At 31.6% G+C, this 21539-nt stretch overlaps 1 protein-coding gene across 1 annotated transcript in view; it reads left to right on the top strand.

Moving 5' to 3' along the window:
* Positions 1–21539, top strand: part of LOC143205113 (protein O-mannosyl-transferase Tmtc3) — a 292120-nt gene that overhangs the window by 152130 nt on the left and 118451 nt on the right. The gene's annotated exons all lie outside the window — the stretch shown is intronic.

The raw sequence follows: 21539 nt of genomic DNA, 5'->3' as shown, positions 1-21539 counted from the left end.
TTAGAGTTGTATTGGATTATATTAACCACCTATGAGGTAGAGTTCTATCTTTTACGTAATGGTACCTACTAGAGGGGTAATCTACTATTAAAAGTATCTCTATTCAAATAATGTATTTTGCTTTCATTAGAGAGACCTATTTACCTTTATATGTTTAGTTATTTTTTCCTTCGTTGCTCTGTTTCCCCCTCATTTCAAGTCATTTTGATATCCCTGTATTTTTTCTTAGTTTCATCTGTGTACGTTTTTCTTGATAAAATTAATATTAACCACTATATTATCCCTAATACATTTGTCATATCTGCAAAAGAGTTAGTATTCATTTTCGCTTCATACATTTTAACTCGGTTAATGCTCGGCTCATGTATATTCTGAACAGTTACGCACATATCTGTGCGCATACATATTTCACACTCTAAAATAGGATTTCCTACGGTTATTCTATATTTATTATATATTGAACTTTAGTTTTTTCTGCTCTTATCACTCTGTTGGTAACTATCAGCATTGGGTCATAAGCCCACATCCAAAAACCTTCATTCAGTCTTCAGAATTCACTATCAGAATCACTGTTCAAGTCAATTAACAAATTGTTAATTTCTAAATTATCAAATACTTGTTAACGATTCCACCATCAGTCAATTTATTTTTCTGATTGTCTGTTTTGTAAAGTTTATCAAAAGCGAAGGGGTTATTATAGACAATACATCTTTCTACATTGTGACTTTTTTTCCAGTTTGTTAAAAAAAAATTACGTAAAACATAATTTTTAATTTGTATTTAACGAGTGTTAACACTAACTCAGCTCTTTCAATAAAGCCATGCCTGTTTCCATCATGAACAATGATATATATGAATTATTAAGAAATATGAGCAACAAAACCTTCGTTATTCTGACTTTTACCTTTTTCCACCAACTTTTGTTCTTCTTACACTCTTTATTTGCCAATAGAGGCCCAATGTTTCGTTTTGAAATATCCAAGTCTCGTTTAGATATAAAATTGAAATAACAAATATTCCTTAATTTTATTATAAGCTTTTAAATATGGTATTATTTGAACAACAATGTTTTAGTTCCATTAGACCTCAGATTTACACCACTTAAATCATATGTTCGGCTAACGGTGTATGGAGGGATGACTTACATGCCTCAAAGAGCCGCATACCCCTAAGTTTTTTGTGGATACTTCCCAGACTAACAGTTTTCTCAGAAAAAATTGTGTTAAATAATATTTCTATAGAAAAAAAACAATTACTGTTTTTTATACAATTCATAAATGTCAAATCTAATAGCGCTAACATCAAGTTAGTAGGCCGTTCTTTGTATTCACCCACCCCCAATATTAATATTAAGTGCAGCTGCAATACACTAAAAAATATTTCCATTAAAACATAATCAATTTAATATTTAATAGTATAAATACTTGTCTCTTTAACATTCTACTTGCAAAAGGGACCCCCTATTTTCTCGTTCTTGTTCGAAGTAACTGATTAAAGGCGCAATCAGTTCTTGACTGTTAACTTGAACGTTTGCCCGTTTATAACCTCTGACTATTATCATCAATGTGTTAATAATTTTCATACAACTTTAATCGAATTTTATAGACAGATTCGGTTACATATCCGGACGTATCAGACTTCATTCCCTCTCTTTTTTAACTAGATTAATGCTAATTAGTAAAATAATATTTTGCAATACATTTGACAACATTGATGACTTGCATTGACTGTTGTAAAATTAAAGGACTATACCTTTAATCTCTTGGAAATGTGTATTTAATTAAACTGTGCTAGATATTATCTAATTTTCTGACACTATAATTGGTTTGTTACTACATATAGACGATTTTTATCTAGATAGTGGCATTAAAAGTCGCCGTACAGAACTGGGGTTTAGTGAGGAGACTTTAACAGAGAAATACCACGGAAACTAGGCCATGTAGGGAAACGATGACCCTTAAATATTTCCCACTATTCCGTAAGAACAACGACAAAAGAATAGCGATTCATTTGTCCCTAATTCCCTTAGAATTGTATATTTAATTTAACGTAGCCGATGTAAGTGCTATTTTGTAGGGCGCCAATTCGGTGTTTATTAGACCGTTCAGCCTCTTTTGTGCCGTGCCGGTATAAATAAGGAAACTCTTTGTTCTCTCCCCTGGATCTCAACATTTTTATTGCTGTTGTTGTTGTTGGTTGTTTTTTTTTTCGCCGGCCTTGATAAATTAATGTCGACAACTTTTGGCGAACTGGCGTTTTATAAATTCGCGCCTATATTTCCGCCTTATATTCGACTTGGAAATTACAAGGGCCCCACTGACAAAAGCGTTTTTATTCTTTTCGTAGTTTTGTTGTTCGATTTCGGGCGGCATTTGCCTCGGTACCGTTCGCTTTGTTAGCGAACAGCTAAACATTAATGCATGTAAATTTCACACAATGTAATTTAATATAGTTCGCTAGTGGTAGTTCGTTAGCCAATGGGAAATATTAGGTACGCGCATATAAATGAGCACAGAAATAGTGCAATTTCTGTTGCTGGTGCATATTTACCTGAAATGATGACATTAATGTTATGCTTAATATAATACATAATATTCACCTCCAATGTTAACAAAGAGTTAAGATGCTATTCTAACCCAGAAATGTAGGGATAATTTTAAATCCAGGGGGCTTAATAAAAATTATATTTAATAATAAAATATAAAACAATTTAACATCTTAATTCACTAAAAGCAGCGATCAAAATAAGCAAATTTTAATCGTGCGAGATCTTGATTGTGGTGATCGGTTGACAGCTCTACGTACCAGAGCAACCAATTTTCAATGACAATGATGAAATTAAAAATACATATGAAACATATCAAGGATCGATGATTATAACGACAAATGCTACTAATTAAATATAACATACTGATAGTTAATATTATTGGTAGCTAAACGTTCGTATAATTAATTATGAGGGCGGATTATACTACGGATAAATAATGGTACCCATAAATAAATGTACCAACAAGTAATATTATTGATAATGTCAATGAGAGACAATAACGGTGGTAGTCAATAACACTGATGCACAATTATAACAGACAACGGACAGTTACGATAACTGATAGAAATGGTAAACTATGCTCGGATGCAGTATAACATGTGCAGACGGCTCGATATACACGCCACATATCAACTTCTTCCATAACACTAACAATAATCGACGTGTAGTGAGATCAAGGGAAGCAGACGCCCGAGATCCTGCCACTAATATTAACAGGCCTCGCTAAGATAAAGCTAAAATCTCTATTATATATTGAAGCAACGCTCTCTGCTATTGTGCACTCACTTCTCCAGTTTCTACTATCATGAACGTGCAATACGCACAAGGAAAAAAAGCCAAAGGCTACACGCTAGATACGCTGCCAGCAAGAGCCAGCAGAAACCACTTTCAGTGGCGTTAGTTTCTGGTTTATAAAATAGTTATAATTTATATTCTACTGCAGCAACCATAAAATAGATAAATGTTGATGTTCGAGGTGATCGTGTGATAATTCTCCGAACATTATAAAAACGTACCTGAGCAACCAATTTTCAATCGCAAGGATGAAATTAAAATATAACGGTACTGTTAGTCAAAATACTGACAGCTATAACGGTATCGATAAATAAATGTATCGTCAAATACTTGTAATGGATGGTATTGATAATCTCAATAAAAGACGATTACAATGGTAGACAATAAAATGATAGATTAACTAAGATGGTTAATAATTAATCTCAGTCCATATTAGTCAACAGTTATTGACACTCATTATTAAACAGACATAATGGTAACCGATGACAATGGTAAACTATGTTCGGATGAAGTATGACATGTACACACGGTACGAAGGGAAAATAATGCACGAAGTACCAGCTTACACCCTAACATCAAGCAACATCAGCACGATCGATTGATATGATTGATTGATTTTATGATTATAGTTTTACATCGACAAGATAGCAGAATGTATAGAAAGGCTTACATCAAGTTTCAAGTAAGTATGTTCAGGAGTTCAGATATGATATCGTCATTTAAAAAGTATTTTTTAAAAATTTAACCGATTATATAATAATAATTCAATTATTATTAATGTAATAATTACTATAATGATTAATGATAAGGAACTCACTAAAAGGTTATAATCAAACTTAGATTTGTACGTAATAGTCGTAATGGACGTAATAATCGTTCTAATAACTAAATAAAAATTATTTTATTATTTTTGTTTTGTATAATGTAATACAATAGTATATTTTGTAATACGATATTTTATTTTTCTCTTTTTAGTGTTAGATATATTCAATAAATTACACAGTTATTTTATTAACTATTACCACATCGAGCTCGTATGAGGAATAATAGGAATTAAGGAACAATAACAGGTGATTTAACAAATGTTCTAACCCAACTAGAACAAAAAAACCCGTTGCCCCCGTCGGGAATCGAACCCACGACCTCTACGCATGAGCTGAATGCTCTAACCATTACACCATAGAAGCAGTTGCAGTTGCGATATTTTTACGGCTTCTTATGTGATATGGATAGTGCTTAAAAAACAAATTGAATGGTTTTTACACTGAACGACTTACGATTTTCCGTCACATCAGTTCAACATTATACACTAATATCTGATTATTTTAGATAATAAAAAAATGTGAAAACTTTGTACATGCCTTTGAAATTTGAGGTTTTCCCCGGATTCTACCGTTAGACCCTGCCTTGGTTTCAAAAGTACCACCTCGGAAGTGCACTCTTTCGAATAACAAAAAGGATTTTGAAAATCGGTCCATAAATGAGGGGGAAATCGGCGAACATACATTAAAAAAATATATAGCCGAACATAGAACCTCCTCCTTTTTTAAAGTCCGTTAAAAAGCTGCATCTCCGATAATAACTTACATTTTGAAAAATCCTCTTTTGCATATTCTTAAAGGGTTAAGGTTTTAAGATATGAATTCTTTCAGATTTCTAAGGTAGAACACCCCTAGATATCACTTAAATACCCTTAGAAAAAGTAATTCGGAATAGATTCATGATGTGTCCACGTCTGGAGGTAAATCAAAATGTTTTCCTTGTTATGACTTTTGGATCACTTGCATGTACAAGATCTTTATGAAATATAGATTTTGCAGAAAACAGTTACCATTTTTATCAAGCTATTCAATTCCGATAGGAGCTCCAAAATATATTCAAAAAATCGTTTAATTATCGAAAGGATCACGGTTCGAAATCGGATTTCATATAGTTTGTGTATAGTACTAACCGTAAATGTTTTTCTTTTTTCTTGAAAGTTACAAAACTACGCTATAAGTGTTTACTTTCCTAACGCTTTGGGTTTCAACCCCTACAACATTCAATATCTTGGGTTTGAGTAATTTCCAATGGCCCCAAATATTTTTAGACTGTGCTACAAGATTGAACACATTTGTAAGTATACAGCTTGATGAAAATAATAGAATATGGTGTCATGGAATATGTAGGTAACAATAAAACAAATTTATGAACGATTTCTAAAAGTATATGAGGACACTACACAATCAATTAGAACTATATAACCTGTTACAAGTTTTTCCGATATGCTACATCGTTCTAAATCTACGACATTAATAAGAACGAGAAAGTGATTAAAACAGATAAATAAAAATATATGTGTTGTGGTATGTAAGTAAATTAAAGTTTAATATCATCGAACTTAAACAAATGATAAAAATAACACATTATTTCATAGACATACATTTATATAAGACATTTTATATCATTTGGGTTATAAAGCTGCTAGTTTCTGATTCTATACGTTATATCCAAGCAACATATTGCAAAAGCGATCAGAGATTATAACGTTTCGTTAGGATGATGGCTGCTAAAGCATGCGGCGCATAGTCTATTTGATGTTCGCCTATATATTTAGAGATCTGCCTATTCTGATAACTCAAACAATTGTCTATTTTATTATCTAATACAAGTTCTGTTTAATGTTATACTTATTATTTATTACATTATTTAGCAAGGTGATTTTCTAATATATTTTTTTATGATTATATTATTACTGGTCTTTACCGACTAACTTATTTATCGCTAGGAAGACTAATCATTTATATATAATGGATACTTTCCAAAATTTGACACAGTAGAGCATGATAGAGAGAGACATAATCTAATTAAAATGTTTCTCTAATCTGATAATAATTGAAATATGTGCTAATCGAAAATTAATAAAGCCTATACTTCAAATCCCTTGCGATGAACAAACTGGTTAGGCCCAATACCGATCGTTCTCTCACGAACCTGTCACACTCTCACCTACATGCCTGCCCAAGGAAATTAGATTCTCATGATATATCCCACGCAATTTAGATTTAACGTCGTAATATATGGATTTGTGGGGCGAGATACGGGGAACATCTTATTTAATAAAGTTTATTGTGATATAAGTCCCACTGCATCCCTTTTATGTTTACCGTATAATACCGAAACTACCTTTTAATTATGTTTTCATTCAAAACATCTGCTTTAATTTATATTTAAATGCTGAAACTTTTAATATTGTTATAGCATGCTTTAGTTACGTATATATTGCATGCAATATTATATAATTTGTTTAAAAATACGTAAATACATTAGAAATCGGCGATATATCTTCCCCAACAACTTTATGTTCTTAATGGGAGCTATGACTTAATTTGTTAATTGAAAAAAAATTAAAGAATAACACTTACAAATTCACTTTAATATTCATATTTCAGGTACGTTGCCCAGTAGTTCTATTGCTTCCACATAGCTGTTATTTAGCAACCTTCTTTCATGTTTTAGGACGAAATCTTGGATAACTTCGTAGATCCATTTGTTCTCAGTTCTTCATTTATTACGTACATAATATAATTTTAAACGTATATAATTGATAAATTACGAACTTAGTTTAGGATACATTGCTTAAAAAATATCTCCGGATTTGGGGTATGCGCAATATCCTGCATAGAAAACCATAGAAGAGAATAAACTCTACTGTCTTCGAGTCGATCCATACAGTGGGTCAAGCCAAAACAACAAAAAAAAAACAAAACAACAACTTGTGTTGGAAGTAGTCAATTCATTAATGATGTTTGTGGATCAAGAATAGTAGCAAAATTGTAGTAACTGGTATTTATTAGATATTCCTTTTAAACATGATATATTTTAGTAATAATTTAATTTTTATTATATAAGTGAGATGTAGCTAGAATTTGTTAGAGTGACAGGCGAAGAATGTGAAATTCATGGAATTAGAAAAGAAGAAATTAGACAGGATTTTGCCAAAATGCAAGAACAATAGACTGTGAAACTGAAATAATCGAAAAGCAGACCTGGGTGAAATAAACAAAATATGAAACTATCAATGACACACTAATTATCTAATGACAAACAAGGAAAACGAATTTTTCTATAAGAGTATAGGTAAATTATTGTTTTGTATAAATAATGATTTATCGAGTCGTCGAGATTTCTTCCAGCTTAAAAGTGCTTAAATGTACAAGATGTTAATCGAAAGCTGGAGGTAGTCAATTCATTAATGATGTTTGTGGATCAAGAATAGTAACAAAAAATGTAATGGGGATCATGCTGATCATACTTGGAAGTTTTTAGGACAATTTCACTGCTTTCATATATGGTGTTGTTGGCTTTGTTTGGTTTTAACTATATTGGCTATAATGTTTATTTATGAATAATAAATAGTTTATATATAAAAAAGGAGTAAGTAAGTGAAGCTGTATATAGACATGCCAAACTTGAATTATTCTGTGTTTAAATAATTAAATATTTGTTAAGTAATATATGCTACTTAGTTTGGGTAGCGTTGGTTTATTAGTCAGTTTGATGTTTTAAAGCAATTCCATAGCTCAAAAAAGGCTTTATAATTGACTAATAAATTAATTATTTACTAGTTATTTGGATGCTGAGGTATTTCGCTGATTCTGGCCCTTCATTCCTTAGGTGAGCACAAGGTGACTATGCTAATTTATGGAGTTATATTTTTTCAAAGAAAAATCTACATTTTCGAGGTGTATTCTCAACATTTAAACTTATATAGCAGAATAGTATCTGCTAGATACTGCTGATATTCCATCAACAACAATCTACACATGGACTAGAGATTGGATAATACAGATTTTTAACTGAAAATACGAAGTATACCCAAATTATTGGAATTTTCATTTTCTAGGGATTTATAAGTTGCACTATACTTTTAACACAAATAGCATACGTTATATTTTTGTGTTGTTGTAAACTTAGGAGAATTATGGTTAAAAGTGATCAAGATCATAGAAAACTGCAGCTATATGCACTTTTAGAAAATTATCTGGCAGCGGAGCAACATCATTATTGGTGATATTATAAATAGTAGCTTATACGTAAAAAGATTATGTCAAAAACAGAAATTCCCGAAAAGTACTGATGGCGTCAAATATTATTGGCACTGTTTAAGACTTACACAGTTGAGAAGTTGAGAAAGATTAATGAATCAAGTTCTATAACGGTATCAATGGGTTCCAATGAAAGCATACATTCATTGTGTGGTAAACAATAATAGACTTCGTAGCCATTACAAAGACGACAGTAATATTGTTTGAACATCAAATCTAATAAGCTAAAGGAGTAAAACATATGTATGATGTAGACAATGAATTCATAATTTTGTATATTAATATATTTCCTTGAACACTAGGAATAAAAGATTATATAATATTCGTTATATTATTTAAATATATAAGAAAATTATAATTGTTATTATTCAATTATAATTGTTTTTGTCCTTCCAGAACCTTTTACAAAAATACGTATTTTACTGTATTTTTTGCTAACAGACGAATCAAATTAATATATAACTTTTCGTGGAAATAATCTCGTCATGTCACATTACAACCGTAATTTCCATTTATGTTCTCTGTCTGATATGCTGTCAAATTTAAATTGTTGAGCGAAAGCTACGAAGTCGTAATTTCCTTAGTAAATGCTGGAGGGGTGTTAGTGAGTGTGGAACGATTGACATTGACACAGCCAATTTTACTGAGTACAGGGAAAATTTAAATGGTGTCTGTTAAATCCAACTACAGGCTTAATTGAATACAGTACGAAAAATGTCGGAATTCTCTTCATATACTCCGTTTAGAATTAACTTTTTAACTCCGAAAATTTATAATTGGGAGAGTCTTTAAATATACTTGCATGTAACTGAACCATAAATAAAAGTAAAACACTTATTTGGAAGCAATAGCTAGTCACACATTTTTAACTAACTAAAAACATAATCTGTAAAAAATTATGATATATTTGTATTTCTTTAAATAATTAAGTTATATGAGGTAATTCACGATAACTGGTCGACTTAAACCAAGAAAAAACAGTGAAGATAGTCGTTTTAAATAAAATTAAAATCTCAAGTAAATCTATATAGATTCTCTTATAACTGATATTTAATAAAAAGACAAATTTAAATAACCTTTGTTGAAATGTGTAGCAAAAGTTACAGATTGTATTACAAAATATTAGCGTATTGTCTCTCTTCTGTATTCAAATTGATACATACAGATTTATATGGTTTTAAAATATTTATTATGGAACAACTTAAATGAATATATAGATCACAAATAATTCAACATTCAGTAAAAGTAGATGTACGCTTTACGACAAAATTATTACGTTTTGTATTAGAATGAAAAATTAGTGAGCTAAAAAAGTATTAAACGATGTTATTTAATTTTATGCCATATTGTTTAAGATGTTGAATTAGTTTTGGATATTACTTATTTTAGTATTGTACTGTTGTAATTGTTAAAAGTAATGGAAGATTGAGATACAAACCTATTAAGGATAATGTGGTATATTTTGTAGGGATAACAAATTATATATATTCACTTTACCAGAAGGCATATTTAGCTGTGAAATAAAAACATGATATGCCAAAATTTCATCCTAATATTCGATTAACAAAATCAAAGAATAAATTATTAATGTTTATATATAATATATATATATATATATATATATATATATATATATATATATATATATATATATATATATATATATATAATCGGATATCAAACTCATGAAACTAAGGCCATAAGATTTTGAATGATATATAGACATTATTAATACGTACAAATAACTAAGCAATAAAAAAAGCAGTAAAACTATTCTATTGTTGCACCCTAACATTTTTTTTATTCGAAGTCGACAAACTTATTTTTATTCATATCATAGATAATTTAAGACAAGACCGTATTATTTAGTATCATTAAAGCAGAATCCCGTAAATAACCATAACATCAAATGAAACGTGTAACAATTAAAGATAAGGGGAGAATAATAATGGCAGCCCCGTTTCCTTTGTTTAGGAACATATTTATAAACATTTATTCTGTAAATTCACAAAACTAGATTTTTATGGAAATTCGGCGCTTAATATCACAGCTTTTTCCCTTTCTTTTGCCCGATTTTCCTTATTCCCTCTTTATTTTGTGTCTGATACAGGCAGGTTCTAACAAATGAGGGATCTTGATTAAATGTTTCGAATTTTTGCCCCTTTTTCTTTCTGTGATAGGGGTCAAAGAGCAACAATATCCAGATTCTCTGGTGCGTATATTTCTCGGTGGAAGTATACTCTATTTTTTCTTTTTTTTTGCTCCCGCTTCTTTTTTTCATATTACAAATAAATTGTGTTATTTTTCCGGGTAACGATATTGTGTGGGTATTCGTTTTGTTATTGGGGCTACCTGATAGCGAATGTTTTTAAATTGGAATTGAATATTGCTTAATTTCGAATATTTTTTTTCGGGATAAATGTTGACTTAAGAATTCGAATATAAAAGGTTATCAAAATTTTAATTATAGACTTTTTACGAATATTAAATTATTTTTTAGATTAATATATACCACAGTTCTTTGTTGGAACAGTGCAGTTGAATAATGTAAAGAAATAATGAAACAAACCATTCGTTTGTTGCCTGCATTTTGATCAGCGATCCATATTGGTGAAGATGTTAAGTATCATCATAAACTGTTAAAAGCTAGTTTTGATATTTCTGTACATAAAATAACATTTACTATTACATTCATTATATCATCATAACATTGATTATTAGTGTTGTTGAAATTATTCATTAGTTAGTTATTTTTTGTCATATGTTATAATCCTGCTTACAAATGAAATTATATTTATTATTTTTAAATATTTTGAAAAGAGCACCTTTTGTTGGGTATAAAAAAGCTATAAATCGTGTAGCATTTAAAAACACTTTTAATTTGCTTTAAAACCATCGTATTTTAAGGAATTATGGACTTTGTTTAACGACCATACAATACTACCAATCTAATACTATTTTACACTCATCTACATCTCGCAAGAGAGAAATCAGAATGTGAGGTAAATTACCCCCTTGAAATTAGGGAATTGATAAGAGAAAGACGAAAAGCTAAAAGATTATAGCACAGAACCAGAGATGCTGTAGACAAAACAATATATAATAGAATTAGTAATCAAACAAATCAATAGATTAAAGAGTGTCAAAAGAGTTCGAGAAATATTTAAGTGCATTCAGCCGGGAAGCGCACAAAGATTACTCTCTCTAGAAAGCAACTCGGAGATCTAAAGACCAATTATTACCGCCTATTAAATTTGATCAAAATGAATATTCGAGGCAACGATGAAAAAGCTGAATTATTCGCATTTGGGTATTATATTTAAAAAAAAGTGTAAGAGTAATATAGAATCTCTAATAGACATAAATATTGTTATCAGCCCACCATATAGCTGTAAATCTGATTTCTCCAATGGAAGTTGCCACAGAAATTGACAACAACCTCAATTCTAAACAGGCTACAGGAATTGATGATATTTCATTTGGGTTAATAAAAGGGCTGCCGCGAAAAGCAATAATCATGTTGACAATATATTCAATGCCTGTTTGAGACTGAACCATGTGCCGGAATTTCTTAAGGTTGCTCGAATAATTATGCTTAAACAACCTGAAAAGAACAAGTTGGATCTTACAGGCCTATTTCGCTTGTACCTGCAGTATCAAAATTATTTGAGAAACTGCTATTAAAATATATTAGACCATTTATAGAAATACCAGATTTCTAGTTTGGATTTCGAAATCACCATTCGACAAACGACCAAGTGCACAGAGTAACAGCAGTTGTTGAAAAGGCACTCGAAGTAAAAAAATACTGCTCTGCAATAGTACTGGATGTCTCATCAGCTTTTGGCCGGATATGACATTTGGGATTAATCTACAAAATGAGCTAATTGCTACCGCGGAATTACTGTCTCATTCCCTTTACATTCTCACCACTTAGACCTATTTCTGGTGGAATTCCACTTGGGACCATTTTTATATCTGCTCTATACTCCTGACATCCCAACAACAAAATAAACAATACTTGGAACATTTTCCGACGACACAGTTATAATTGCAAAATATATCTCTCTCTAAGGCTATAGAGAATGTACAAGTAGCAGTCAACAAGATCTACAAATAGACTAGAGACTTGAACATGCAATGCAATTGTTGCGGCGCATTGACAAAAACTTAATTATATCACTTGACGCCCGATTACTCAAGCAGAATCAGCTAAATACCTCGAAATATATCTCGATAGTAGGTTAAACTGGTAACATCATGTGAGACAAAAAGCAGAGCAAATTAGATTCAAAGTCCAGCAAATGTACTGGTTGGCCGGAAGATACTCTCAACTTGACCTAAAATCAAAGAAATTGGTTTATCAGTCAATCTTGAAGCCTATTTGAACCTATGGGGTACAAATATTTGGGTTGCACTAAAACATCAAACCAACTAGCAATACAACGCACCCAAAACAAAGTTCGACGATTAATTACCAATGCTTATCGCTACATAACCAACGAGAAGCTGCACCATGTCCTTGGAATCAAATGGATACACGAAGTGCTAAAGTGCAGAAGATTTCGCGCTAAAACATAAGGTTGCTAAATAACAGCAACGTGGAAGCAATACTGCTACTGGACTACACACAGGAAATGAAAAGATTGAATCGAGCCGAACCACACGAACTAGTTTAGTGTATAAGTGTATTTTTAAGTTTAGCCTTAGTAGATTAGTTTTTTTTATAATTTGGGAAATACATATTGATGTATTAATCCCGTACACGCCTTGCTTTTTATATGCAAGTACAGCAGAATAATAGTTACAAATTAATGTATAAATTAAGATTGTACTAAGCATATCGAATGTAAAATGTAATTTATAAAAAAATCTACATCTTTTAGCTAGAACAAATACTACGAAATAACAAAATACGGAATACTACGTCTAATTCGAAAATTACATTTGCTAGTTATGAAATTAAGTAGTTGATTAAATAAAAGCGCAGTTAAATAAACAAAAGTACTGGTGCAAATAAATTAATAAAAGCCAGACATAATTTACTAAATGTAAAAACAAGTTAAGCTTATGAAATGTTGTTTGTTTGGGTGAACTGGATGAAATAAACTGTATATATAAAATAATTAACATATGATCCTTACCAATGTTTGGATGCTTCGTGATTTATTCATTTCCATATCATCTTTATCACTCATAAATCAACCAACAATGACTAGAATAAGTGATTTATTTTTTGTGACGGTACTTTCGAAAAATCAAGAGAGCAATATGTTTTTATTATATCTTATGTTGGATGTGCTCAGTACAATATCACTACATAGTATAAAACAAAGTCGCCTTTTCTGTCCCTATATCCCTATATGCGCATAAATCTTTAAAACTACGCAACGGATTTTGATGCGGTTTTTTTCAATAGATAGAGTGATTCAAGAGGAAGGTTTATATGTATAATACATGCATAATATACTAAGGCAAAATTGCTAATTTTAGAGGTTTCTAACGTGATGTCGTAAATTAACCTATTTTTTAGGCTTATTTAGCAATTAGCAAAAACGCTGCCTAACCCTACGAGTTAGATCAAATTAATGTACTACAGTATTGTACACCATAAAAAGGTCTACAAAAAAGTCCGCGATGGTATATGTTTATCTTTTAGGGATAACCCACATTAACCATTTTTATTGTTTACTTTTTACGTGAGAAAATGGCTTATTTACGAAGCTATTTTAAGCAATACGGCATTAATTCTTATCGAATTAAGTACCTTAAATACAGTGTGCAATTAATATAGATCAATATGGTTCCTTACAGCAAGTAAATTAAACAAATATTTTCGGAGATATTACAAACTTAAAATTTGCATTTAAAAATGTGTAATGTAATAAAAATTGTATGAATTTAGATATTCCAAAGATAGCAGGAAATCTTCATAGTAAGTATAGGGGAAGAGGAATTGTTTTACTCCAAATTTAATGCGTGCAGGCCAAGGGCAGTAATGAATGAACCAAAAATACTGGATCGATTTTAATCATGTTTTCATTGAGTGACATAGGCATATATATTTTATGCCCGTGCAAAGTCGGAGCGGGCCGCTATGTTTTTATATACAACGTTCATATTTTTTCTGTAGTGTATTTAATTTAGTATTAGCATTGCACCCGTGCGAAGCCGGGGCGGGTCGCTAGTTAATTTATAAAATCCATTTATTACTAGTGTATAGTTCGGAATAAATACATCAGTATGTATTTCTCAAACGAGAACACTTTGAAGATATTGATGTATGTCAAAACATCAACAAAATAATGAAAGAAAACAAGGAAATACAATAAGGAGTCATAATAAAAACGAATACTAACATACAAATTATAATTATATAAAATAACGGGTATCCTATACTATAAAATTGATAGGATGTTTATACATTTCAGTAAAATCAAATATGTGTAATTCAGTTTTCTTTATTGGGTCGCCATGCACAGCAAATGAATCTAGTTAATTTGAAATTTAAATGTATCCCTTTATTTTTTTCTGTTGTTTTGGAGGGTTGTAATCCGTGACAAAGAGGTCAGGTTAATTTTTAAATTACCTTGTGCGTGTTTGGGGCGTTCGACTGAATATCATTACCAATCAACAACTGGAATTTACGAGCATATTTTTATAGTATATCGTATTTTTGTAGAGGGTCTTCTCTTTCCAAAATAAGTAATTTTATTTTTTATTAAAAAAAGTTCTATTACTTATCCAAGCAATATGTATTTATTATTATTGAAGCCAGCTTACTATTGAATTTTATAGAATGAAGAGAAATTGGTAAAAAGGAGACTCTAAGATATCCAAAAAATAAGTCAGCATCTATTTAAGTAAATTTGTTTTGTCTAAATATAAGTTTAAGCTTTGTATTTAAAATGTTACAAAAAGCTCTTAAATTAAAAATAAGCAATTTATTGCAACTTATCTTTTTTATATTTTTATACAGTTCTTAATTAACCTATTATAAATTAATCAGAAATCTTATAGTTTTGCTGACTTTAGTCTTTTTTAAAAGTTTATTTTAATTATTTAAAAAAAATAATTTTCAGGGTATACACAAATCGTTTTAAAACTATTGCCTGTTACAGTCCTGTGTTATGTATTAGTGACAGATAACATATTTGTAATAAAATATTTTCAATATATTCATAATTTTTTTAAAATATATTATAAAGTCTCCTTTTACCAACTAAGGGTTTATCTAGATTGAACCTACAGTTTAACGTGGGCTCCGAACCACGGGCCTCGGGATTAAGCCTGCCGACTAACGAGTGGCCAACTTGGAAATCATCCCAGAAGACATCCGGTCTTACCCAGCCTGGTTACTGGCATGAGTGGGATCATTTTCCTTGTCAAATTTTGCACTCTTGCCTAGGACAATCACAAACATAAATTTACGACGACGCCTCAGCAGGATTCGAACCCGCGACTATCGCAACAGTAGATGGACCGTTCTGTCGCCTTTACCACTGCGCCAACCAAGTTGGTTTCATAAAATTTGTTTATATTATAAATTTATATATTATAAAAAATTTATATTATAAAATTATTTTTTGTTGCAATAAGTTTTGTCTAGTAATTGCAATTTTAAATATTATTTGTCCTGAACTCATATTTGCCATTTGATTGCTAGCAATACAATGTTAAACTTTTTCTTACTAAAAGTTTTGTGCCTTGAGAGCTAATATTTACTTTCTTTTACTACGAAGAAAGCTGATAGTACTATTTCAGACACGGACACTCATATATAATAAACTAGTTGGTTATATGAGTAACGTATAGACTTTACGGATAAAATATCGAATTTGTAATCCTCCCGGTAGCCACTGATCAAAATATAAACGTAGATCAAGGCTCCTAATGTAAATCAATTTAATGTGTTTTGTTATCTTATGTAGTAGCTGTAGCTGCAAATCCATATTTTAAAAATGTGGTTGATGGAATATCCTTTAACATTAATAATATTGATACAAACATTTTTAACCGACTTCTAAAGAGGTGAAGGTTCTATGTTCGACTGTATATTTGTTTAATATCTGTTCACCGATTTCTCAGTCAATTATCGACCGATTTAAAAAATTATTTTTTTATTCGAAAGGAGAGGGCACTTTCGAGGTGGTCCCGTTGGAACCAAATCAGAAACTGATGGTGGAGACGGGGGGAAATCGAACGAAAACCTCAAATTTCAAAGTCACATACATGTTTTCACATACTTTTTATTTAAAATAATTAGATATTGGTGTATAATGTTATTGCTGAAGTGATGTAACCAATCCTCGGAAGTAGTTCATTGTAAAAGTCAGTCAGTTTGCTTTTTAATCACTAACCATATCATATGAGAGGTCGTAGAAACGTTGTAGGCGACTGTTTCTATAGTGTAATGGTTAGAACGTTGAGTTATAACGTTTCCTACACACAGAGGTAGCGGGTTCGATTCCCAACAGGGCAGCAAGTTTTTTAGCTAGTTATATTAGTTTGCTATAGCTAGTTTGATTCGAACATTTGCCAAATCACCTAGACTAGGTATCGAAACCCAGGGCTTGAAACATTCCTTATTTTCAATCACGTTTTTTTTTTCTATTTTTTCTCATACGGGCTGTATTTTTACTTGGGCTATCCATTGCTCGAGGGTCACTATTTATATTTCGCGAAATGGCAACACTGTTGTCATGTGAGTCCATCTGACGGTTCCATCGTAAAATTTGACATTTTTGACGATACGCGTACTTAGAACATTTTGTCTCAAGGACCCTATTTGTTTATTTTCTATTTAGTTGAAACTTTCGTCTCGGCAAAAAATGGAACTGAATCCTGAACATTTTCTTGCGATTTTTTACAATTTTCGACGTAGATTATCACAACAAGAGTGCGCAAATAACTTAATTTGATTTTTGGCGATGAAGCTTCATCAAACACCACCGTGTATCGCTGGTTTAGTGAATTCAATCGTGGTCGTCGTAGTTCGCTGTCCGAAGAGTTTCGTCAAGGTCGTCCAAAATCGGCTCTTGTGCCAGAAAACATCGATGCCGTGTGCGAAATGATTAAGCAAGATCGTCATGTCACCTATTGTGAGATTGACACATCCGTAAGCATTAGTTCCACCAGCATATATGCGATTTCACATGAACACTTAGTTGTGCGAAAGTTATATTCGCGTTGGATCCCACACAATTTGACAATCACTCAAAAAAGGCTCGTGTCGATTGGTGCAAATAAATGCTTAAGAAATTCAATCGCGGTGTGTCGAAAGATGTTTATAAAATCATGACAGGTGACGAATCATGGATATACTCGTATGACCCTGCAAGTAAGCAGAAGTCGACTGTATAGGTGTTCCAAGATGAACCAAATCCAACAAAAGTACTACCAACTGATCACTTAGAAGACGGTGCCATGAAGTGATATTATATACATATTTTATTTTAAAACTTTTTGGGTTTTCTAGGTTTGTTCGTTATTTATTTTGTGAAGTCGGTTCAATTTTTTTGTTAAAAATATTTTTATTTGACGCACTATTGAATAATATCTATTTTCAAAGTGTTACATATTCAGTTGATTCGGAAGGTTTCAACAATATCTGAATGTATTAATGAAATATTAAGTTTTATTATTTTATCAATTAGAAGTAAACGCCTAACAAAATTCTTACTCGAATTCATTCAACGTCATTTGGCATCGGAGCTGAAGAATAAGTGAGTTTCAACCACATCTTGGTATCTGATTGTGATTTAGACCCAAGAATAAATAGAAATTTAATTATTAAGTTTCTCATTTTACTTTTACCAAATCCTAATATATCTATTTTCTTACGTTTTATATAAAAAAACTGAAGTATTTTTATCACATTAAGGAGATTTGCTTTTGTTTTTTCGCATCCTCAGTAAATTAGTCTCGTCCAATCTGGTATTTAATTTTATTATGTTGCCTCTTCTCGCTCTTGCTCTGGAGAGTTGAAGGACGAGGTAAAAAAACAGGTTCATTTTTAAATTACATTTTTTGCCCGTTCTCGTCGTTTAGCTAAATATTATTCCTGGCCAAAACCTGCCGGTGCGTATGTTTAATATAATTTTTTTGTGTCTTAAAAACGTATAAACACAAACGACAGCTAAAAAGTTTTATGCCACGAGGTTATATCCTGTTTTGTCAATTAAATTCCATTACTAAATACTTATATTGTATTATTATGTTCAGAAAAGTTTATAATAGAGAACATTATAACAATTATAATGTCAAAAATATCATAGTTAAGATTGTATATACAGGATGATAATTATCTAACTCCACTTAAAGGTCTCAAATGTAATCACTAGTCTTGGGCCTTTTTAGAAACATTGCACAACAGGCATGACGTTCAGTATAACGCCCTCTAGCCAATGAAACTTGACAGCAAAAATAATATGTGTATTCCGTGTATGAGTCATGAAGTGCGGAATGGTATTAAATAAAAAAATAAAAAAAATTATTTTATTTAAAAAATATTTTACGGATAGAAAAGGTGACCCGTTGAACGGCGATACCAAGCGACACACACGACTCTTATCTATTAGTAAACAGACTAAGCCGTCTCACTCGTTCAGCATTCAGGTAGTTTCAAACCAGATGACCGGATAATCATAGTCGTATTACATAACACCTCCCTCCATTAACATCCATTCGTCTTAGGCTATACAATTTACAATACATTAACGTAAAGCTAGATAGTCAGCAGTTATTAAGTATTACAACGGGTAGGAATAAAGAAACAATGATTGAAATTAAGGAACGTTTCAGGCCCTGGGGTCTTCACCTAATCTAGGCGATTTGACAAATGTTCTAACCAAACTAGAACAAAAAAGTTACTGCCCTGTTAGGAATTGAACCAGCGACCTCCGCGTATTGGTTTAACATCTTAACCAGTACACGATAGAAACAGTTGCCTATAGTGTTTCTACAACTAAAATTACATGAATAGTGCTTAAAAAGCGAACTTAATGCCTTTTGCACAGAACTACTTACGATTTTTCGCCACATCTGTTCAATAATAATATTATACCCAAATATTTGATTATTGTAGATAAAAAAATATGTAAAAACATTGTACGCGCCTTTGAAATTTTAGGCTTTTCTCGATTTCCCCCCCGTCCTCCAACAGATCCTAACTTGGTTCCAATCGGACCACCTCGGAAGTACTGTTTTTCGAATAAAAAAATACTTATATATTATTATATATTTTAATAATGATTTAATTATGTTTTATATAGTGTTTGTTAATAGAAAGCTGAATAAAGCGAAATTAGAATAATAAAAGAAATTAGATAGTATTTATCAGAATGCAAGAAGAGTGATCAATGACCTCTTAATGATCAACTTCTCTACCTTCAGAGTAGTAGTCATTAGTACTACCCTGAACGTAGAAGAGTAAAACAAACAAGAAAAAAAGCACGAATAAATACGTTATTGTTTGGTTAAAGTAATAATGTTTTGAATAGAGACTTCTTCCAGTTGAAAAGTACGATGGAGCTTTTGCTTTGAGATAAATACATGATATATACAAATATGCTACATGGGCTTGATGTAAATATATTTCAATATGATTTCTACATAATACGACGTCTTTCACTTCGTTTTTTTCCCAATAAGATTTTCTAGTGGTTCTAGTTCTAGATGGTTTCTAGTTCTAGTTAATATATTCAAGTAGAATATGACATTATTACCAAATGTTTCCCTGTATTAGGCTTTATTTACTTGTTTAACATAATGATAGCACTTGCAATTATTAAAATATGCATATAATCGCACCCCTAGGTATTAAATTTATTCATATATGAAAAAGGTCAATTGAAAAGTCCCCGGCCTACCATAGTAAAATACATTTTTCTGCAAAATTAGTTTTTTTTTTATTCACCATAATTCCCTTCAAGGGCGATACACAAACGAGTGATTATAACGACCCTCCAACTTTTCGATGCCATTTTTGTAATACGATTTGCCCTTTGCTTCAAAATAGGCCTCAGTTTCGTCGATCACCTCTTCATTCGACGAAAATTTGTTCCCAGCGAGCATTCTTTTCAGATCTGAGAACAGAATATAGACGTTGGGGCCAGATCTGGAGAATACGGTGGATGAGGAAGCAATTCGAAGCCCAATTCATGGATTTTTGACACGGTGCATTGTCTTGGTGATGTAACATTTTCTTTTTCTTCAAATGCGGCCGTTTTCCGCAAGTTCGTCCTTTAAACGGCCAATAACCCTACGTAATATTCACTGTTAATGGTCCTTCCTTTTTCAAGGTAGTCAATGAAAATTATTGTTGACTGACTGATTGACTGTTGCGTTTTCCCACGCTTTGGAGCGGTTTCATCGTGTGCAGTCCACTCGGATGACTGTCGATCGGACTTCGGAGTGAAATGATGGATCCATGTTTCATCCATTGTCACATATCGACGCAAAAACTCGTTCGTTATTTTTGGTAAAAAGTGAGCTCACGCGGCACCCACTTTGCACAGAGCTTTCTCATACCCAAATATTCGTGAATGATATGATGTACGCGTTCAGTTGATATCTTTAGAGTGTCTGCTATTTCATTCAGTTTCAATTTACGGTAATTTAAAATCATTTTATGGATTTTATAAATGTTTTCGTCAGCAACAAGCTTTTTTAGATGTTCACCCTCTTCTGTGCTGATTTCACCACGTCTAAACTTAGCATACCAATCAATGATGATTGGTTTTCCTGGGGCAGTTTCCAAAAACTCGGCATCAAGCCAAGTTTTTGCTTCAACTCTAATTTTTCCCTTCAAGAAGCAATATTTTATCAACACGCGAAATGCCTTTTTATTCATTTTTTTCACAATTACAAAAGTTGCTTCACTCAAAATGCTTTTGAGGGTTAGGGCTAACTAAAAAATATATGTATTTAATTCTGGTATCGCCATCTAAGTGCCAAGCCGGGGACTTTTCAATTGACCTGTTATTTGAATTTGAACAGTAGTATTTAATTCAAATTATTTTCATGGGACTAAATTTCTCCATCTCAGAGCGATATATAAAGTAAAATAGATTAAAATATTCACCACAATTTACAAAACAAGGTATATG

This window comes from Rhynchophorus ferrugineus, unplaced genomic scaffold, assembly GCF_030347505.1.
Source record: "Rhynchophorus ferrugineus isolate W39M unplaced genomic scaffold, kcgeb_rfMv2 rfM11, whole genome shotgun sequence".
Lineage (NCBI taxonomy): Eukaryota > Metazoa > Arthropoda > Insecta > Coleoptera > Curculionidae > Rhynchophorus > Rhynchophorus ferrugineus.
Note: the sequence above shows the minus strand (reverse complement) of the source record. Positions and strands in the feature narration are given on the sequence as shown.